Source organism: Schistocerca gregaria, chromosome 1 (assembly GCF_023897955.1).
Source record: "Schistocerca gregaria isolate iqSchGreg1 chromosome 1, iqSchGreg1.2, whole genome shotgun sequence".
NCBI lineage: Eukaryota > Metazoa > Arthropoda > Insecta > Orthoptera > Acrididae > Schistocerca > Schistocerca gregaria.
The window spans coordinates 691,377,759-691,400,257 of record NC_064920.1 but is presented as its reverse complement, the minus strand read 5'-3'; positions in this window follow the sequence as shown (position 1 = coordinate 691,400,257).

The following is a 22,499-nucleotide window of genomic DNA, read 5'->3' as shown; positions in this document are numbered from 1 at the left end:
TCGCGCCTTATTATTTGTGACGCTATCGCCTGAGAAAGTAAAGCACCTGCGCCTTACTTCGTTATCACACGCCCAGTGCTTGGAGTGTTGACGCTCTGAGACTAACATGTTCTCAATCTCGTCTGGTCTTTCCTTAGACGGACTCGAATAAGATAAATGCCGACTGCATATAACAAGCCAGGCGGGCAACTGGCAGCGTGGTTGCGGTGTCTGAATCACACCTGCGTGATTTGATTACAGCTGCAGAAAAATGGACATCATTCTGATCTAAACGGAAGGTGGCATATAACAGGCGAAATGCAACTTCTGATCAACACGTTGTGAGTCCAGGATTTTGTAGCGACTGATGGTGTGAAGGCTCAAGTTCACGGTGTCAGTGAGTCGTCCATTCGGTTGTTTTCGACAATTAGACTAAACACTATCATTGTATGCCATTCTCTAACACATATCGGCGTCATGAATTTTAAAAAGTAATGTATTTCCGTTACAAAGACAAATCACACACAGAGAAAACAATGAGCTAGACTCAGAGCAGTATCGTGTGACGGTGATCGAAAAAATGTTAACGAGTAAGCCCTCAACAAAAAAAAAACCGCTCCAGAATTACTGAACATGTCGGGGATTCTATTACTGTCTTACACCTCCCACAATGGGATTTGTACGTCCAGAAATGCCCGAGGTTGCGCCATCCTCTGCGCATAATGTCATCACAGGACACCAAATGTAGGCCTAATTACGGGGACTTGCTGAAAAGTAATCCCTCCGAATTTTTATTCCGTTCTCGATTTGGTTGAGGTACTACATGTCACACATATTACTCGGTCGACCTTCCCGCTTCGCTGATGCAAGTTGCAACCCTCTGCCACTAGATAGCTCCAAACTGTAGCATGTAACAGGACGGTGTGTAACGTTTCTATGTCGGTGTACTGCGAGACCTTCAGAAAACTGAAAGCACGAATGCAAGGAGTTCATCCACACATGGAGCACCCTCTCCTTCAACACGACAATGTCAGACCACATCCGAGTGCTGCAACATCTGCAACACTCCACGACGCCTTGGCTTCGCTATTGCCGATTAGCCTCTATACAGTCCCGACTTGGCCCCAATCGATCAAAGGTATTACTTTCCAGGACGCCCTTGTGCATTCAACTGTGACTAATGTCCTCATTGTTTGCTTTGACTCTACCCAGGAAGAAATAAGCTAGTCCCCTTACACTGATGAGCCATAACATTACTACCCTTGCTCATCGCTTGACTGAATGTCGGCTGGTGGTTTCCTGATCACGTGACGCGCCAACCATAATATACAAGTAGAGCAAAGACGGATGTGGAATCGTTCAAGAGAAGGTATGGGCCGTAAATGGGGCAATTCAGTGACATAAGGAACATTGACACAGGAAAGATTTCATGGTACGGCCTCTGGAAACAAGCAAATCTGTAAGGGCGAAGTTGTTCGACAGTTCGCATGCTACTGTAATGAATGGGGTTAAATGCCGGGGAAACCACTGCTAGGCGGCAAGGTGTTGGTCGTCCAGAACGTGGAAGTCGGAGGCTCGGCCGCTCTGTAAAGCAGGGTAGGCGGCGATCGCTTGCAGATCCGATGACAGAGCCGGCCGGAGTTTCTAGGCGCTTCAGTCTGCAACCGAGCGACCGCTACGGTCGCAGATTCGAATCCTGCCTCGAGCATGGATGTGTGTGATGTCCTTAGGATAGATAGGTTTAAGTAGTTCTAAGTTCTGGGGGACTGACAACCTCAGATGTTAAGTCCCATAGTGCTCAGAGCCATTTGAACCATTTTGAACCAACGACAGAGTACAGTGCTGATGAAGGCACATGTGTACGGGAGCATATCGTTTAGCACATGCTGATGAACACGGGGCTCCGGAACAGACAACCCCTAAGCTTTCCCATGCTGACCCAACGACATCGTCAAACACGATTGCAGTGAGAGCGGGATCTTCGAGACTGGACCGTGGATCAGTGGAAAAATTTGGCTGGGTCACACGAATCACGTTTCTTGTTACACCAGTTCGATAGTTGTGGACAGATATGACGTCATTCAGGTGAAAAGCATACATCGCACCACTGACACTGTAGTATGGTTCAAATGGTTCTGAGCACTATGAGACTTAACTTCGGAGGTCATCAGTCCCCTAGCACTTAGAACTACTTAAACCTAACTAACCTAAGGACATCACACATCCATGCCCGAGGCAGGATTCGAACCTGCGACCATAGCAGTCGCACGGTTCCGGACTGCGCGCCTAGAACCACGAGACCACCGCGGCTGGCTCCTAAGGACATCACACACATCCATGCCCGAGGTACGATTCGAACCTGCGACCATAGCGGTCGCGCGGTTCCAGACTGTAGCGCCTAGAACCGCTCGGTCACTCTGGCCGGCGACGCTGTAGTATCCTTGTCGCCACTGTAATATCCTTGTCGCCGCTGAAGAGTCTTGTACCAAGGAAGAAAGCAAGAGGATGCTGTTAGGGTCGCCGGTATCCTCTTTGTACAGCACAAATGCACTTGTGGGTTAATACGGTTCTTTATTTATAAGAAGCTGCTACTTAACTTGAATAGAGTCCTTGTTGATGGTACAAGCTCATCAATAGTAGTCCTCTTGCAGACGATATCAGTAATCGTGCCCTTACACTAATCTGGTCGCTATATACTGTCGTAATCTGCGATGTGAACTGACAGACGCCAACTGGAATATACGTTAGTCAATGAGGCCCTCCGGTCAGCAGTGGCGGCCTAAACACATGCTGCCGTGAGGGTATTGTTGCTTGTCGGCGTGTCTCTGGCCTCTCTCGTGATAGGCGTGCTCAGTCCAGCACCTACCATCAGTCTTTGCACTACATCTTTGCCGGCCAGTGTGCTGGGGACACATTACGCAGCACAGACGCAATCTTGTGAGGAGAGTATTACACTTGTTCGACATTTTTCTAGGTTTCCACGGAACCTATGGTAGTAACCGAAGATCCCTAACAGCTGTGGATTACGTGAGTATTATTACAGGCTGCTTGCATTCCTTATCATATGAAACGCTCTTCGGCAGCGATGCCACCTACAAGGAGGATAATTATTTGTATCACAGGGCCAAAATTGTGCTTGGTTGGTGTGATGGACATGATAGTGAACGCATGTTGGTGTTTGGCCAACTAATTCACTTGATGCGAACCCAATGGAACACAAATGCGACACCATCGGATGACAGATTTGCGCACACAAAATCACCGCCGCATCATTTATGGAAACTACATGACCTGTGCCTAGACATCTGGTGTCACGTTCCTCTCTACATCTGTTATAGACCTATCAAATAAATGCCACTTACAATCGTTACTGTATTGCGTACAATTTGGCAGGTAATTATAATGTTTGTAAGGTGGCGTGGTCTCCTGACTTTCATTTCTTACATATTCCGTCCTCACAATCGTATTCTGCACATCAAGACGCTTCTTTCGAACCCAGACTCAATAAGGTAGAGTCGATTTTGTATGAATTCATGTAAGCGATATGCAAATCTAATAAGTAAATCTCAAGTGCGCACGGAGGTTGAACACGTTGAGGCTGGTGTACACAACATGACGGCCAAAGGAATTTTTGTTTTAATGAGGCAACCAGGCCGCTAGGAGGCCCGTCCCTTCAGAGGGGTGAGTCAACATACCTACTTCGGCCGGAGCGAGTGCCCAGAGAGAGGACTGCTTTTGCCAGAGTGAAGGAATAACGACCCTCGTGTTCGACTTAAAAGCAAATTCCACTACATTATGTGGGAACACCTAGAAGATGCATTTTTTGATGGACCGACTGCATAGTTAGAGAGTTCTCACAGGGGGACAGTATATGTCTAACGGAGATGCTACATATTTCCACATTGGTCGACTTAAACGAAACGTCATTCACCCGTTTAAAAGAGCAACGATGATTGGCGGAATATTTCTGAAGCAAAGAGCCAGAGGAGTGAGGGAAGACAGCGAATGATGTACCCTTGCAACTTTTCCAGAAAAAGGAACCATTCCGTTGTCGCTCTTGGAGCAGGAACAAAGTCTCTCCTCAGTACTTCACTGGGAGAGCACCTATGTCATTAGCGAATCAGAGTGATACTCTATATAGAGTAGCTCGCGATTAAGTGTTGTTCACTGTGTTGGCCCTCACACTTATTGTGCAGTGTGAACACGGACAGAGTACTAGTTAAACACCTGCGAGCGAATATTGAGGGGCATCAAGGTGGACTGGTTATCTGACTGGTGTACCATGCCAATAGTTAGAGTAGGAGTGGATAGGAGTCCTTGACTTCATCAAGGAGTAGTGAGAGTTTGATTGGTGAAGGTCAATTCAGATAGAAAGAGATAGTTGTGTTATTTGTCAGCAGCAAACAACGCAGGCAGTAGTTGTCGCAGCTCACAGTATTGTGCACTACAGCATATGCGAGACCCATCTGTCCTCCATAACAGTACACTCCATTACATTTCTCTTGTGACAACCTTGACAGTACCTAGAAAAGTTATTCAAGTTGTGGAGGTGCGGCTCTCAGCCATTCTGCCGAGTAAATAACATTCTTAAAGAAAAGGGAGAAAAGAACCTTTCCATACTTTGTAAAATAATAGCATTACTAACCATGAGAGGCAATCTACTGTTCCGAAAAGAACCCAGAAATTTATTATTTTTTAAGTAAAAGTTTCACTTGATTTATCAGAATTTTTTAGCAATAAATAATATTTTTCATTTGTTTAATGTTTTTCTTACACTAACTATCAGTACTCCAGTACCCAAGTATTCCACTAGTTATGTAAGAATATTGAATATTTTTGTGTATTTTTCTTACAGCGGACGACTCCAGAAGATATTTGTTGCTGAATGTTTTTCAAGTAGTTCTTGTTGTTACATTAGGAGCGTCTGCCTGACTTCTGTAGTAATGTGAGGTAGAAATTGTTTCTTGCAGGAGCCAAAGGGTACTTGTTGGATCAACCCATTGTGCAACTTGACAAAATAAATCCCTTACGCTCACATGTTTTAGCTTTTCATTGTATGTGCCGCAAGTCAAATGTATCCCCCCGCATTCCCAGTAAATATCCCGTTTCAGTGTTCCTGATGTTCCAGAGGGTGCTCTTGTGCTGGTCATTATAACGTCTCAAGCCGTGAGTCCACGATCCTACAATTTGTAATTATGGTCCCGCGTCCTCTTAGTACAACTGGCTTCCAACATTCAACTGAGATACATCTATGAGAATCATCGTGGTTCAATAGAGACAGTCACAGTCAGGTATTCAATCCATGCATCTGAGGCAGCTGTGGACGCGACTGACTGATGCTTACTGCGTTGCTACTGGGCTTAATGTCGGAGGCTGAGCATTGTGCATCAAATTTTCATTGACATAACTTACGAGTCTGAGGCTGTATCAAGGCCTGAAGCGACATATGTGGCAGTAAAAGGTCCATCTTTTCTCACTCGGACTGTTAACGACGTTTTCTGCCTGTTGTGTAAATACGACTTGTTAGTACTGTCTATGGCCAAGAATTCTGCATGCATGCACTGCTCTTGCTCGCATGCGGAGTTATGTCTTCTGACTGCACACTCTCCCCACTGTCACGTCAAACAGTCTTAGCAGAAAGAGGTGGGAAACTACGAACGTGCCGCATTTAGATGGCAATAGAATCGCACAAGGGACGCTGAACCTATTGCATACGGCTGGGTTTCATATTTGATAACAACGTAGACTGCATACAAATTTTTTTCAGTATTATTTAATTATTTTTGGCTAGCTGAATACATAATATAATTTTTATCTGGTACAAACTATCGGCATACTGACAGTCCCAACAGTTTAACAGAATTTTGCACTCAGGTAACTGTGACTTATTTAGTTTCATAATCTAAAAAAGCCTTTCACACGCATATTTAGTTTGAAATAATTTTTTACGTTTGCAACCTCACTATATAGATTGGAAACGCTTCCCGAGTAAAAAAATGTAGACGACTTGAGCAGATATAACGTAAGAGAATTTGTCTCTTAAGAGAGAATTACATTGCAGATATATCACCTCTATCTGCACATGCACTGTGTTACTTTCAACTGAAACGGCAAATGTTCTCAAAAACAGATGTAAGATGTTTCAATTGATAGAGAAATGCTTCCATCTACGAGGCAGATCACCATTCAGAGTTGGCACACAATGAGTTGTGGAAGATCGTGACCGCAAATTAATATACTGGCCGGTTTTGGTACATCATCATCATGAGAAATAAAATCAAGTCAAAAAAACCTTATTTTGATACCTGTCTCCATGAGTGCTATATTTTCAGTACCTAATGTTCCAACTTGAGTAAGGCTTGTTTTTGTACTTGATTCTGCCTAATGACGATGTATCACAACTCATTAATATATTAATTTGCGACCAAGACCTTCCACAATTCATTGCGTGCCAGATGTAAGACTGACGATGTTCTCAAAATGTTTAAAAAACTATTCTTTTAATACTTTCAACACCATAACGAATTCTTCAAAATTCGCGTTGTATTTAGTGCCAGTGAGCTTAGGAAAATGGACTGTGTTTTTATTTATGGATTCTTCCGTTGCTTCTTGATAGAACATTTCCACACTGAAGGGTGAATAACACTTAGGCGGTTTTCTGTTCTACTGATTTTTATTTGTATAAACTAGTCTTCGGCTTATTAGGCCATCTTCAGAAGGTGTTTCTTTTATCAGAAATTGCCCCTTCCACAATGAGATTTTCTTTTTAAATGCGTTCCCAACAAATCACAAGTAAGGTTTTTTTTTACCTCCCAACGTCTTTCTGTGGCTACTGTGCAGTCATGGCCACGTAAGGTGAGAGGTCTGCAATCCATTATCGATGTTCTAATTTCCGTTCCTGCCTCCTTTTTTCCTCCAGAAGCTCAACAATAGCGAGTCTTAAGCCGAAAAATTCTTCCAGGCACGCCCATTGACTTAACCGATGTTCTTTGCAGTAATATGTAGTGTATCCATACCATTCGTTCAAATCCATCAGACACTGTTGTTACTGACGATCGCATGCTCGATGCCTGCTAATTTAGTACGGAGTGTTTCTTGAGGAACAGAAAAATGGGATCCCGTAGAAAACGTCTTTCGATTATTGTAATTTTTTCAGTCCTTCATTTTCACTTAATTTTTAAATATTTTCTGTGAGGTGTTGTAATGGCATTCCGTAGCAAGTCTGCAGTATCCGTCGATTATGCGACAGCAGAATTGATGTTGGAAATTCTCATCCTTACCTTCTGTGACTCCCATCCATTTTTAAAGGTTAAAATTATAGCTCGCTAGATTACCTCTTTTTGTGCAAAGAACCACTGGATGTTTGACCGTCCTTTATACCAAGAGTAAATGGCAAAGTATAAACGGCGCCGACGCAAAGAGACCCTGAAACTGTAGCAGGTGGTCCCGACTGCAATATGCCACACCAAATATAGGAAGAAACAATTTCGCATCGAAGTGCTAAATTAAATGTTGCGCTTTTCTGAGTAGTTTCGAGAAGTACCGTGCAAAGCCGAGATGTACCAAGACAGGCTGAGCCTCGAATTGCACGTGCGCAGCACACTATGGACAATCGATGTTTTGCGTGCCGTGTACGCTACGGTTCTACAGAATACAGTAGAGCTCTGGTAATTCGAGCTAATTGGGGCTGAGGCTACCTAGAATTATAAAAAAACTCAGATAATACGGAAATATCACTAAATCAATGGGTAAATCATGAATAAATATTCAATGAGCACGATAATGATTAAAAAATAAATTAAAAACAATAACTTTCTGCATATTTTATAACATTAACCGATGTATTACCCCAACCTTTAGGCAGTTAATATATGCAACATGCAATCTTAAGACTCCTTGCCATGTAAATGTTTGCTCTCTCTCTCTCTCTCTCTCTCTCTCTCTCTCTCTCTGTCTCTCTCTCTACCTCTCCTTCTGCCTCCAGCCCCTCACTTCACATCTGTTTATTAATCCCAGTCAAAGAGTGTAATGTATGTATGACTTTACTGTTGTAGCCAATATGATCATTGTAATTTAAGTCTATAACATTTCACCTAATTGTTATCAACAAGTATGAAGTTTAAGCCATTTTAACATTTCACCTGATTGTATAACGAGTATGAATGTTGAGCGGTTTTAACTTGTCAGAATTGGATTTATATACCACCTGAAGTACACACACATATACTTGACACCTCAAAACAAACACCGCCAAATGCTTAAAGCAATTATTCTGTAATAATGTTGTTACGATGTATACTCTTTGCACTTTGCGACTATGTCTTCTCTTCTGCTATACGATCCTTACACCCAGCTGCTTTCTGACGCCATATTTGTTTACAAATGTGGCAGTATATATGTGATGTGTTACGACAGCAAAAGGAACCTGTGACCACTGAAGGTACTGTAGTTTACTTATTTAATGTTTACCATTAGATATCAGTTTAATTTTTTTCTTTGTCAAAACTAATCCTAAACCATATTCTGATATAGTGTCTTGTTTCCCCACCAGGCAGTGTCACAAGTTCCTCCAAAAATCGTAACACAACACACACACAAATGTAATACTTACTAATGTAAATCCACCCGATGATGGAGGTTTAAACCTTCGAAACGCGTCGTGGAAATAAATAAAACGGTGACTGGTAACAGTGAACTTTTTGTTTCATTTAAAAACAAAATAGTACATACGTGTGTTACATTTACATATATTGGCATACATTTCCAAGCTGCAAAAATATCAGTTGCATTTTAAAGAAGTAGTCCATAGTATTTGTTTTAAAATAGAACTTCGTTTTTAACAGCAATGTCACGCCATCTCCTGAGAAGCAATGAGTCAGTCGGAGTAGCTCCCGCTTGCTGCTCGTTATAACGCAATGCCACATCTGGCGCTGCCAAAACCTCGGTGTGAGCGATCACTGGTTCAGTTTCTTCAGGCATTTCCTCGTCGTATCTGTCTCCAGCGAATTCACTAACCATTTCAGTTATTGCAAGATCGGTTACTTCAAACTGTTCATCACTGTTCACCCATTCTGAAACGTCACTCACATACGCATTTTCACATCCATCAAATTTCTTCATCAGTTCTGCCAACGATAGGTCATCTTCGTCTGTACTGTAGGTATCCGCATCATTCAGTAAAATCTGGTTCCAAGACTTTTTTAGTGTCTCCGCCATTATCTCAGATGATGAATCGGCTATGCAGTTAACTACGTCATTTATCGTAAAACATTTTTAAAAACTCTTTAATGGTTTCTTCACCTTCTGTTATTTTTAGAAGCGTCTGAAGCAAACGACGATGATATGTCTTTTTCAAGCATTGTAAAACGCCTTGGTCCATACGCTACATTAATCTTGTCGTGGTAGGGGGTAAGGACAATGAGCGAATATCGCACATTTTAATTTTTCCTCATCAGGCTATGAACCAGCGTTGTGAAGCGTTAAGATTCCTTTGGCAGGCAAGCACTTTTTCTTTAAGTATCGTTTGGTCTTTGGAACAAAATCTTCGAAAAAAACTTCTTAAAATATTTTTGTCCATCGAAGCAGATTTTTGGAGGACATATGTACCACAGAGTAATATTTTTTAAGGCTCTAGGGTTATCAGACTTCCCTATTACCAGTAGCCTCACTTTATGGTCTCAACTTGCATTCGATGCAGTAAGAAGTGTTAACTTCTATTTGCTGTGTGCAGGCTGGGGCAGCCTTCTCTTCTTTTGATGCCAGAATTTTAGGTGTAAGTTTTCAGAGATTATCCCAGTTTTATCAAAGTTACACAGTTGACCAGGACTAAAATATTCTTCGAGTATAATATTTCTTAATTTCTCACAAAATTGCGTAACAGTTTCAGAATCAACAGACAGTTTTTACTGCAAATTTCAAGCTGTCTTAGCCGTATCCCTTCTTCGGCCCATCCAACCACCCTGAATTTACAGTGAAATCGTCGTTACCTTACGTTAATTCATTTCTAAAAGATACAGCTTTTTCTTGTAGAATAGGCCCTGAAATTGGATTTCCTATTTGTCTTTGTTGAGTAAACCAGAGGAACAAAGCTTCACTCGTTTCTTCATAACCAGGTTTCTTTATTGACTTCCGTACAAATGACGAAAAGGAACACTTGTCCGATGACAACTTTTCAATTTTGTCTCTGTTTCGACGCCAATATCCAACTGTTACTCCACCGACACCACATTCAGCTTCAAGTTTTTTTAACGTTTCTCCTTTGCCTGGTCTTTTCAAAGACTCCAAGTTTCTCATTAAACGGCGCAAATTTTCTCTCACTCCTACCACTCATTGTAATGTATGATTTAAAACATTAAGAAACACACAGTTATATACATACAGTACACTGTACATACGTACACAATACTTTAAAATTAATGTGACACAGGTGGGGTCACTACAGTACGTATGTTTCCACACAACCAACTACAGTACGTACGTACAATAATGGTCAACCAACGTTGTAAAATATGTATTGTATTGTTACTCACGCGTGCTGTACTTTATGATAAGTGTTGCTGAGTAGGCACCACAGTATAGGTACCAATAAAGATTGTACGCACGGTACAACTGATTGTTCAAAAATGATTCAGATTGCTCTAAGCACTATGGGATGTAACATCTGAAGTCATCAGTCCCCTAGAACTTAGAATTACTTAAACCTAACTAACCGAAGGACATCACACACATCCATGCCCGAGGCAGGATTCGAACCTACGACCGTAACAGTCACGCGGTTCCGGAATGAAGCGTCTAGAACCGTTTGGACACCGCGGCCGGCACAACTAATTGTCAGGCGGTCCCAAGTAGTGAAGCGTCGACAAAAGAAAGAGCAAGCGCCCTCCTTGAAACCTAATGGTACCTGTCCATCTGTAGTACACTACTGGCAGTTAAAATTGCTACGCCAAGAAGAGATGCAGATGATAAACGGGTATTCATTGCACAAATATATTATACTAGAACTGACATGTGATTACATTTTCATGCAATTTGGGCGCGTAGATCCTGAGAAATCAGTACCCAGAACAACCATCTCTGGCCGTAATAACGGCCATGATACGCCTGGACATTGAGTCAAACAGATGGCGTGTACAGGTATAGTTGCCCATGCAGCTTCAACACGATACCACAAATCATCAAGAGTAGTGACTGGCGTATTGTGACGAGCCAGTTCATCGGCCACCATTGACTAGACGTTTTCAATTGGTGAGAGATCTGCTGGCCAGGGCAGCAGTCGAACATTTTCTGTATCCATAAAGGCCTGTACAGGACCTGTAACATGCTGTCGTGCATTATCCTGCTGAAATGTAGGGTTTCGAAGGGATCGAATGAAGGGTAGAGCCACGGGTCGTAACACATCTGAAATGTAACGTCCACTGTTCAAAGAGCCGTCAATGCGAACAAGATATGACCAAGACGTGTAACTACTGGCACTCCATACCATCACGCCGGGTGATACGCCAGTATGGCGATGACGAACACACGCTTCCAATGTGCGTTCACCGCGATGTCACCAAACACGGATGCGACCATCATGGTGCTGTAAACAGAACCTGGATTCATCCGAAAATATGACGTTCTGCCGTTCGTGCATCCAGGTTCGTCGTTGAATACACCATCGCAGGCGCTCCTGTCTGTGTTGCAGCGTCAAGGGTAACTGCACCCGTGGTCTCCGAGCTGATAGTCCATGCTGCTGCAAACGACGTCGAACTGTTCGTGCAGATGGTTATCGTCTTGCAAACGTCCCCATCTGTTGACTGACGAGACGTGGTTGCACGATCCGTTACAGCCATGCGGATAAGATGCTTGTCAAATCTACTGCTAGTGATACGAGGCCGTTGGGCTCCAGCTCGGCGTTCCATATTACCCTCCTGAACCCACCGATTCCATGTTCAGCTAACAGTCATTGGATCTCGACCAACGCGAGCAGCAATGTCGCGATACGATAAACCGCAATCGCGATAGTCTAAAATCTGACCGTTATAAAAGTCGGAAACGTAATGGAACGCATTTCTCCTCCTTAACGAGGCATCACAACAAGGTTTCACCAGGCAACGCCGGTCAACTGCTGTTTGTGTATGAGAAATCGGTTGGAAACTTTCCTCATGTCAGCATGTTGTAGGTGTCACCACCGGCGCCAACCTTGTGTCAATGCTCTGATAAGCTAATCATTTGCATATCACAGCATCTTCTTCCTGTCGATAAATTTCGCGTTTGTTGCACGTCATCGTCGTGGTGTAGCAATTTTAATGGCCAGTAGTGTAGAGGTGCATTAGCAGTCACGGTTTTTTCTGTGCGTTATGAACGAAAATCTTAGGTGGAACAGTTATATCTGTTTGTACATGAAAAACTGAACGAAAACTCAAAAGTAATACATTCGATAGTTCGTAAAACGTACATGTGGATAACATATGAAATGGGTTTTCACTTAGTTGTTTTCTTCATACCAGGTCGAATTACACTGAATCTCGAAATAGCGGACCTCGAATTACAGGGGATCTACTGTATTTCGCAGATGCATAGCTGTTGCCTCTTGATGGATGTGGAAGTGTCGTTCCGTAGCAGATACCAGGTGATGTATTAGAAAAGACAGTTTGCTGCTGCAAATGGATCGCCTGTTGCTCCGTGCAGTATCAGAGCTGCGGCTGTGCCCACGAGACACGGGCCAGTGGGCTGCGCGACAAAACACGGAGCGGCAGGGCGGACTCCGGAACAGTGACACGGCGCTTCTCGCGGGCAATGACGAGGCCGGTGTTTGCAGGTCGCCAGTGAAGGCTGCTCACATCGCCGCTTCCGAAGCGCTTCACGGCCCGCCGACCGGCGTACCAGCAAAAACCGCCTGCCGTGCCGCACTGTGGTCTTCCTGGACCACGGCTCTACACTGATACACTTCGTTTGTCTAAACAGTGCAGAAGAGCATTTCACTGTCGAGCTGTTACTATACTCTTGTGAGCGTATCGTGCTCACGATAGCATTTACTTTTGTTTTACGAGGTGTTGACAGGTGTTGACAGATGTGAAAATTACCGAACAATCAGTTTAATAAGTCACAGCTGCAAAATACTAACACGAATTGTTTACAGACGAATGGAAAAACTGGAAGAAGCGGACCTCGGGGAAGATCAGTTTGGATTCCATAGAAATGTTGGAACACGTGAGGCAATACTGTCCCTACGACGTATCTTAGAAGAAAGATTAAGGAAAGGCAAACCTATGTTTCTAGCATTTGTAGAATTAGATAAAGCTTTTGACAGTGTTGACTGGAATACTCTCTTTCAAATTCTAAAGGTGGCAATGGAAAAATACAGAGAGCGAAAGGCCATTTACAATTTCTACAGAAACCAGATGGCAGTTGTGAGAGTCGAGGGACATGAAAGGGAAGCAGTGGTTGGGAAGGGAGTGAGACAGGGTTGTAGCCTCTCCACAATGTTATTCAACATGTATAATGAGCAAGCAGTAAAGGAAACAAAACAAAAATTCGGAGTAGGTATTAAAATCCATGGAGAAGAATTTGAAAACTTTGAGGTTCGCTGATAACATTGTAATTCAGTCAGAGACAGCAAAGGACTTGGAAGAGCAGTTGAACGGAATGGACAGTGTCTTGAAAGGAGGATATAAGATGAACATCAACAAAAGCAAAACGAGGATAATGGAATGTAGTCGAATTAAGTCGGGTGATTCTGAGTGAATTAAGTTAGGAAATGAGACACTTAAAGTAGTAAACGAGTTTTCCTATTTGGGGAGCAAAATAACTGATGATGGTCGAAGTAGAGAGGATATAAAATGTACACTGGCTATGGCAAGGAAAGCGTTTCTGAAACAGAGAAATTTGTTAACATAGAGTATAGATTTAAGTGTCAGGAAGTCGTTTCTGAAAGTATTTGTATGGAGTGTAACCATGTATGGATGTGAAACATGGACAATAAATAGTTTGGACAAGAAGAGAATAGAAGCTTTCGAAATGTGGTGCTACAGAAGAATGCTGAAGATTAGATGGGTAGATGACATAACTAATGAGGAACTATTGAATCGGCTTGGGGAGAAGAGAAGTTTGTGGCAAAACTTGACCAAAAGAAGGGATCGGTTGGTAGGACATGTTCTGAAGCATCAAGGGATCACCAATTTAGTATTGGAGGGCAGCGTGGAGGGTAAAAATCGTAGAGGGAGACCAAGAGATGAATACACTAAGCAGATTCATAAGGATGTAGGTTGCAGTAGGTACTGGGAGATGAAGAAACTTGCACAGGATAGGGTAGCATGGAGAGCTGCATCAAACCACTCTCAGGACTGAAGACCACAACAACAACAATATGATGCATTCCAAATTGATTTACACTTTGTTTTTTCCCATCGTTCGTCGTGCGTTATTTGTCTCATCATTACAGTTGCAAGTATGTAGCACCTTGGTCTAACTGCAGATGACAGGACAACGACTAGAAGTACGAGGCGTGTTTTTCAAGTTAGGTCCGTTTGAACATAAGTACATAACGAAAGGTTGTTTCAAAATGTAAATTTATTTTCAGGAACTACATACCTCACTCTATCTTTCGACATAGTTGCCAAGTTAGTTGAAACACGTAACATACTTCTCAACCAATTTTAAAATACCCTCTTCATAAAAAATTGCCACCTGCTCCGATAACGAAGAGTTCACTGCCGTTTTCACGTCGTCTTCATCATTGTAACGGTTGCCACTGAGGTGTTGTTTGAGGTGGAGGAACAGGTGGTAATCGCTCGGCGCAAGATCAGGACTGTACGGTGGGTGGTCTAAAACTTCCCAGCCTAAAGTGTCCAATAAATCGCTGGTCTGACCTGCAGTATGAGGTCTTGCAATGTCCTGGAGAAGGACAATTCCCTTTGTCAGCTGCCTCGTCTCTTATTTTGAGTCGCACCGCGTAGCTTTCTCAGGCTTTGGCAGTATGATTCTGCATTGATAGTGCTCCTCGTTGCATAAAGTCGACCAACAAAACACCATACCTATCCCAGAACACCGACGCCATGATTTGGCGCTGCGACAGTCTGTTTGGCCTTCACCTTTACAGGCGAGTGTGTGTGTGTCTCCATTCGATGCTCTGTTGCTTCGATTAGGGCGTGATATGCGAAACCCATGTTTCGCCTCCAGTTACGGTCTAACTCAGGAAGCCCTCACCTTCTTCGTGATAACGAGTCGAAAACTTAATCGCTCACTCAAATCTTTGGATTTCGTGGTCCTATGTTAGGAGTTTCGGGATCGAACGGGAGCACAGTTTCCTAAACTTTAGGTGTTCAGAAACAATGTTGTAAAGCACTGATCTCGACACGTCAGGAAATTCGTTTGAGAGACCTGTTATTGTGAAACGCCTGTTATCACGAATCCTCTCTTCTTCAACTGAAGCCACCAAATCGTCTGTAATCAAAGAAGGGCAACCGGAGCGGTCGTCATCATGGACGTTGTCACCGCCATCTTTAAATTCTTGTACCCATTTACGCACTTTGCTTTCACTCATAACGGTATCACCATACACTTCGCAAATCTGTGGATGAATTTCTGCAACAGACAGGTTCCTTGCTGACAAAAACCGTATCACTGAGCGAACCTCACACGCGGCGATCGAGTTGATAGTCTTAAACATTTTGAAAGCAGAGAACAGAACCGTATAGGTTAGCTACGGAGCTGAAACTAGCACAGTTGTTCCCCAGGAATGCCGGTACACGACGCACGCGCTCGTTGCGGTATACGCGCGAACTACTAGTGTCTACAACACGCCGGACCTTACTTAAAGAATATGCCTCGTACAATCCCTGCACAGTAAAGCCTGTTTTCCCAACTGCTCCCACTTGCGGACAACATCAAAAATGGTTCAAATGGCTCTAAGCACTATGGGACTTAACATCTGAGGTCATCAGTACCGTAGACTTAGAACTAATGAAACCTAACTAACATAAGGACATCACACACATCCATGCCCGAAGCAGGATTCGAACCTGCGACCGTAGTGGTCACGCGGTTCCAGACTGAAGTGTCTAGAACAGCACGGCCACACCGGCCGGCGGGACAATATCGAGTGATCGCCAAGAACGTGATTTTTGTGATAGGAAGGTGTGAAAACAGTAGATATTCACAGGCGGTTGGTGACAGTGTGTACACCGTAACGGAAAGTGCTCTTTTAACACATCCCCTACTATTCTGAAAACCATGGCGGCTATAGCTGAAACAGGGTTACAAGTACTGCCACATCCACCATATTCTCCTGACTTGGCCCCATTCTGTAGACCGTCCTTCAGCCATTTTTTTCTGGAGTCCGTCGCATCCACAGTATCACAGCTGCTTGCCATCCTTGGAAGACTGCGGAATGATGTCCGTGCAGAGATTTCTTCATAGTCCCGAGCAGAAGGTACCCAGAAGGGGCCAATTCAGAAGAATACGGCGGATATGGTAGTACCAGTAATCCAATTTCAGCGATGTCAACCGTGCTTTTCCAATTCATAGGTGGACGACGTATGTCGTGTTGCAATAGCACTATTAGTGCCTGTGTACAATCTCTCCATACTAGCATTAATTGAATATCTCCTTCCACAGAAACCACGTCGTCGAGAGCTGTCGTTGATGATCACACTCCGTGGTGTCCGCTCACGTAATGGCTACATTTGACAAAATGGACTTTACTTCTACAGATTCTCCTATCACCTACGTTTTGACCAAAGTACTGCATATTTGCAACTCTAATGAGGAGTCAAATGGCTCGCAACAAATGACGGGAAAGTAGAAAGTGTAAAGCAGTACGGAAGGCCACTCATAATTATTACTCTATTACTGTACACCTGTTAATTTTATGGTCTGCTTTTAGTTTATGCGTCAGTGAAAATGTAGAGAGAATGCGATTGTGCTTAACAGGCACAGACACAACCATTTTACTCAATACAACACCTACTGTTGTTGTCAAAAGTAAGATCGCATGGGGTATGAAGTGAAATTAGTGACTGTATGAGGACTTTTTTGTTGGGAGGACGCAGCATGTTATCTTGTATGGGGCATCATTGTCAGAGTAGAACTAACTTGATGTGTGTCCCAGAGAAGTGTGTTGGGACCCTTGGTGTTCATGTTGTATATTAATGAATTTGTAGCTAATATTAATAGTAACATCAGACATTTTGCAGATGATGTAATTATCTATAATGAAATACCATACGAAAGAAACTGCTTAAGCGATCAGTCAGATCTTGATAAGGTTTCAGAATGGTACAAAGAATCACAAATTGCTTTACATTAGAACTGTAAAGCTGTGCGCTTCAAAAAAAGAAAAAAAAGTCATAGTTCCGTATGACTGTAATATCAATGAGTCACTGTTGCAATCAGCCAACCCATAAAAATACCTGGGTGTAACAGTTTGTAGGGATATGAAATGGAATGAACACATAAGCTCATTTGTGAGTAAAGCCGGTGCTAAACTTCGGTTTGTTGGTATAATACTGGGAAAGATGCAAACAGTCTACAAAGGAGACAGCTTACAAATCACTCGTGCGACCGGTTCTAGAATATTGCTCATGTGTTTAGAACCCATACGAAATAGAGGACTAAACGGGATATTGAACGAGGATTGTTTGATCCATGGCCGTGTGTCATAGAGATACTGAAGGAAGCTAAGTGGAAGACTCTTGAAGATAGATGTAAACCATCCCGAGAAAGTCTGCTAAAAAGTTTCAAAAACCAGCTTTAAATGATGACTCTAGGATAATACTACAGTCCAATACGTATCACTCATATAGTGACCGTGACAATAAGATTAGAATAATTACTGCGCGCACAGAGGCATTCAAACACACATTCTTCCCGCTCTCCATATGTGAGTGGAACAGGAAACAACCCTTATAACTGATACAGTGGGATGTAACCTCTGTATGCACCTCACGGTTATTTGCAGAGTACAGATGTAGATCTACATGTACACTGCAGCCTTGTAAGGAAATGAAACTTGGACGAGCTGCAAATCAGACAAGAAGAAATAGAAGCTGTCGAAATGCGTTGCTACAGAAGAATGTTGAAGATTAGATGGTGTATCGACAAACTAATTAGGATATACTGAATCGAAATGGGGAAAAAAGAAATTTATGGCTCAACTTCGAAAAAAAAGTATCGGTTGACAGGACGCAACCTGAAGAAGGAAGGAATCGTCTGCTTGGTTATGGACGCAAGTGTGGAGTTGTAGAGGGAGACCAAGAGATGAATACAACAAGCAAAGCCAAATGGATCTAGGTTGCAATAATTATTCCGATGTGAGCGTGGGGAGCTGCGTCAAACCAGTCTTCGGACTGAAGATCACAACAGCATCAGGATTTTTTTTTCCAGGAAAATTACTCATGGTATAATACACAGTATTACCATATATGTTCAAGGTATTATCTTGTATGTTTCGTCAACAACAAAAAATATTGCATTTAAAGCCTATTAAATCGGCGTTCCTAAGGTATATTGTTGTTCGCCATTTCAGTAGAAAACTTTAATAGTTATAGTGCAATTCCTAAAGGGTTAATTTATATCGATTATAATGAACATATAATTTCACAATAACACACAAGAAAAATTACAGCATAACTTTCAGGACTGCTAGACTCTTCAGTACAGCATTGCAAATGGTTCAAATGGCTCTGAACACTATGGGACTTAACATCTGAGATCACCAGTCCCCTAGACTTAGAACTACTTAAACCTAACTAACCTAAGGACATCACACACATTCATGGCCGAGGCAGGATTCGAACCTGCGACCGTAGCAGCAGCGCGGTTCCGGACTGAAGCACCTAGAACCGCTCGGCCACAACAGCCAGCAGTACAGCAGTAATCAAATGTTAGTGTTGCGGACAGCATTAAATGAAAGCTCAAATTTTTCGCAAGTGAATCACATACACTCAGTAGTAAGTAAAGAAGGTGACACAACAAGCAAATTGACTGTAATACACTCGCGCGACGCATCTTAGAATGTTGCTCAAGAGTGTATCAGGTCAGTATGAAAATTAGATTAACATTTGATACCGCACGCGTGCAAAGAAGGGCACCACATATGGTCAGAGGTTTGTCTGACCCATGGGAGAGTGTCACGAAGATGCTGAAAAAAGGAAGACGCAAACTATCCTGGGAAGGGTACTTCGTAAGTTTCAAGAATCAGGAACTATGCAGTGTTAAACAAAACTTAAGGACGAAACTAACTTTATTATAGCTCGAGGAAAGTTAGACAATACATAAAAAGACCTGATACTGCATAGTAACGAAGGAGACTGAAAGAAGTGCTCATTGAAACGAACGGAAATGACACTTTTATTCAAAGACAATAATTATGCAGAAATCACCGCGATTTATTATCGTCCTTTTGGCATTCAAAAGATACTACTGGTCGGGTGATCACCCGGACAGCAACGGATGCTCTGCAAAGTGCTCCCATGCTGGACACAATGTTGGTAAGGGGTCCCTCTGGTATGGTGTTCCATTCCTCCGTCAGCGCGGTTGACAACTGATGGATGGTGCCTGTGAACATGGTGGAACACGTCTCCCCAGAGCATTCTACACGTGCTCCATGAGATCTGTCGGGGTAACGGGGAGGCCAGTCCATGAACCGAATATCGTCTCATTGCGAGAGCACCTCTAACTGCGACGTTCGATGCGGTCGCGCATTCTCATCCTTAAAAATGAAGTAAGGGCTGAATGCAGCCCTGAAGAGAAGCGCATGGGGTAGGAGTACAGTGTTACAGTAACGCGATCGGTGAGTGTGGAGGTCCGTACGCCTACGCAACCTCATGCTCTTCACGCAGTAGACCCTAACGCCTGGACCGCCAAAATGATCCTGTTCGACATCACCGGACGTACGTTAATATGGCAACAGATGAGAACACGTACTGCACCCAAGAACATTGGTCGCTGTTTACACAAGGAACCCCTAATTAGAAAACTTGCCTGTCAAAACAGGGTACCAACTTCAGGAATAACTAGCATACCGTGTTCTTACAAAATTTTGTTTCCATCTTTTACAATATTCCTCGTTAAAGGCACTCGCCTAGAAAGTGACAAAGGACTGCGTGACAACTTCAGTGTACGACAGATTCCATTATCTTTCTGCGCCAACTTTAGTTAGTTTTCCTTTCAGAAACACTTAAAAGAAACAAAGATGAGAAAGAAGGAAGAAAAACATAGATTATACTTAAAGCGATTATCCTGAGAGCTACGAAAAGCGCATTATTATCTTTCCATTCGGGCTGCAGAAACGTATGTACTCATATGACTTACCTATCAGGTATCCCTTTTCATCTTGTAGCTATACAGAAATATCACTTATGGTATTAGCAAGACTTTGCTCGGCTTGGTGATGGTGGATTACGGCGGCTGAACGAGCTATTCACATTTCGCGGCACTGCATCACATTAGAATAGGATGTTCTACTGGGTGGGGCTTATACAACTGTTTGACGCAGGGGGACTGCTTTTGACATCGAGGACACGCATTCGGAAGGACGATGGTTCAATCCCGCGTCTGGCCATGCTCATTTAGGTTCTCCGTGATTAACCTAAATCGCTCCAGGCAAATGCCGGGATGGTTCCTTTGAAAGGGCACCGCCAACTTCCTTCCCCGTCCTCTTCGTTGGTGGAACGATTAATTCAAACCTTTCTTGCAATCCTTTACGGACGTGTAGATGAGCTCAAAAATGAGGCCACTCAGCTTTAAAACAAAATCGCAAATCCTAGCGGTCTGCACATATGAGTATTCTGAGTAACCACCTCCACTAGCATGTTACTAAGATTGCAATGGGAGAGTTTCTATCCGTTATTAAATTCAGTTAATGACCGTACGATGAATGCAAGTGCTATAGCGGATACGATGAATTGGCACTACATACACTTTTTTTAATATTCTTACAGGCCTAATGCCTGAAGTGAACATGATTATTTATTTAACCTTATGAGACCAGGGCCTTCAGGCTCTTTCCTACAACGGACCAAGTTTCATACGTACAGAATTTTTTACCTCATACTTACTCAAGAAAGTCAATAATTTTAATGTGACACATAGTAATTAAACGATATTAATAGAATTAAAAATGACTTGAATCAATGTAAAGACAACGTGAATAACAGTACTGTCTAACAACTAATAGCGTTAATACTTCTACTACTACTGCTGCTGCTGCTATTATTACTAATAATCTAATAATAATAATAAAAGTGTCAGAAACAAAACATACTTGTAGGTCTACAGAAGTGAAATTTTCTGAGACAGCGAATTGTGAGGGAGAGAAATTCAGGTATACTGCACCATCTAAGAACTTTGGGAAGCGAGGAAGATTTTGGTGAAAAGAAGGACACTTAATTGCAACGGGCTAATCAGTGCATACAGGGACAAGGGCAGACATAATTGTTGCGTTAGTAGGTATTGTCGAGGAGAGATATGAGGGAATGTATGCGTTGACAAGACGACAGAGAAGACAGAGTGGATGGTTTTTCTATCCATGCCCACACGTAGCCATCCTGGCTACGTGTGGGCATGGATAGAAAAACCATCCACTCTGTCTTCTCTGTCGTCTTGTCAACGCATACATTCCCTCATATCTCTCCTCGACAAGACGGTGAAATCTGATCAAAGAGTCGAATATCAGTTCCAGGCGCTAAAAACTTGTCACAGAAAGAACTTGCAGCATTATATCAATATAATTATAACAACTGGAAGTATAAGTTTCTTTCACAGATGAAAAGCGAAGAAATTTTTATATTTTTGCGGAGGTCGGAGAGAAGGGGATGCTTTCTTGCATGTTGCAGCTTAGTGTTCACACCAGATTAGTTTTTCATCTGCAATTACTCCTAGATTCTTTGTTGAGCGAGTGAAATTAATATTTGTCCCATCAATGATGTGCACTTTGCTGCATACCGGGAGGAGTCGTTCCATATGTGGAACGTCCGTTTCCGGATGCCATGAAGAGCACAAGGTGCAGCCAACTGCAGGTGCGGGTTCATGTCGATATTAACAATGTATGCCGCTTTGGATCGGACGAGGATCTCTCTGGTTTTGGGCGGCTAGCTGAAGTGGTAAATACTGCCAGTCTTCCTTCTGAGGTGTAAGTAGAGCTCACCATCTGTAGCATCGTCGACAGGACCGATTGCGGACCTCTGCTAAAGAACCAAGTGCTGGAGGGTCTCAGTAACAGGATCAGACGGCTCTGCGACCGGGGAGGTTGCAGATTCCTCGACTTGGACCTTAGGGTAGTCGGATTTCCGGATCGGCCTGATAAACTATGTGAACAAAAATATCCGGACACCCCCAAAAACATATTTTTTCATATTAGGTGCAATGTGATGCCACCTACTGCCATGTACACCATATCAGTGACCTCGTAGTCATTAGACATCGTGAGAGAGCAGAATGGGGCGCTCCGCGGAACTCACGGACTTCGAACGTGGTCAGGTGATTGCGTGTCACTTGTGTCATACGTCTATATGCGAGATTTCCACGCTCATAAACATCCC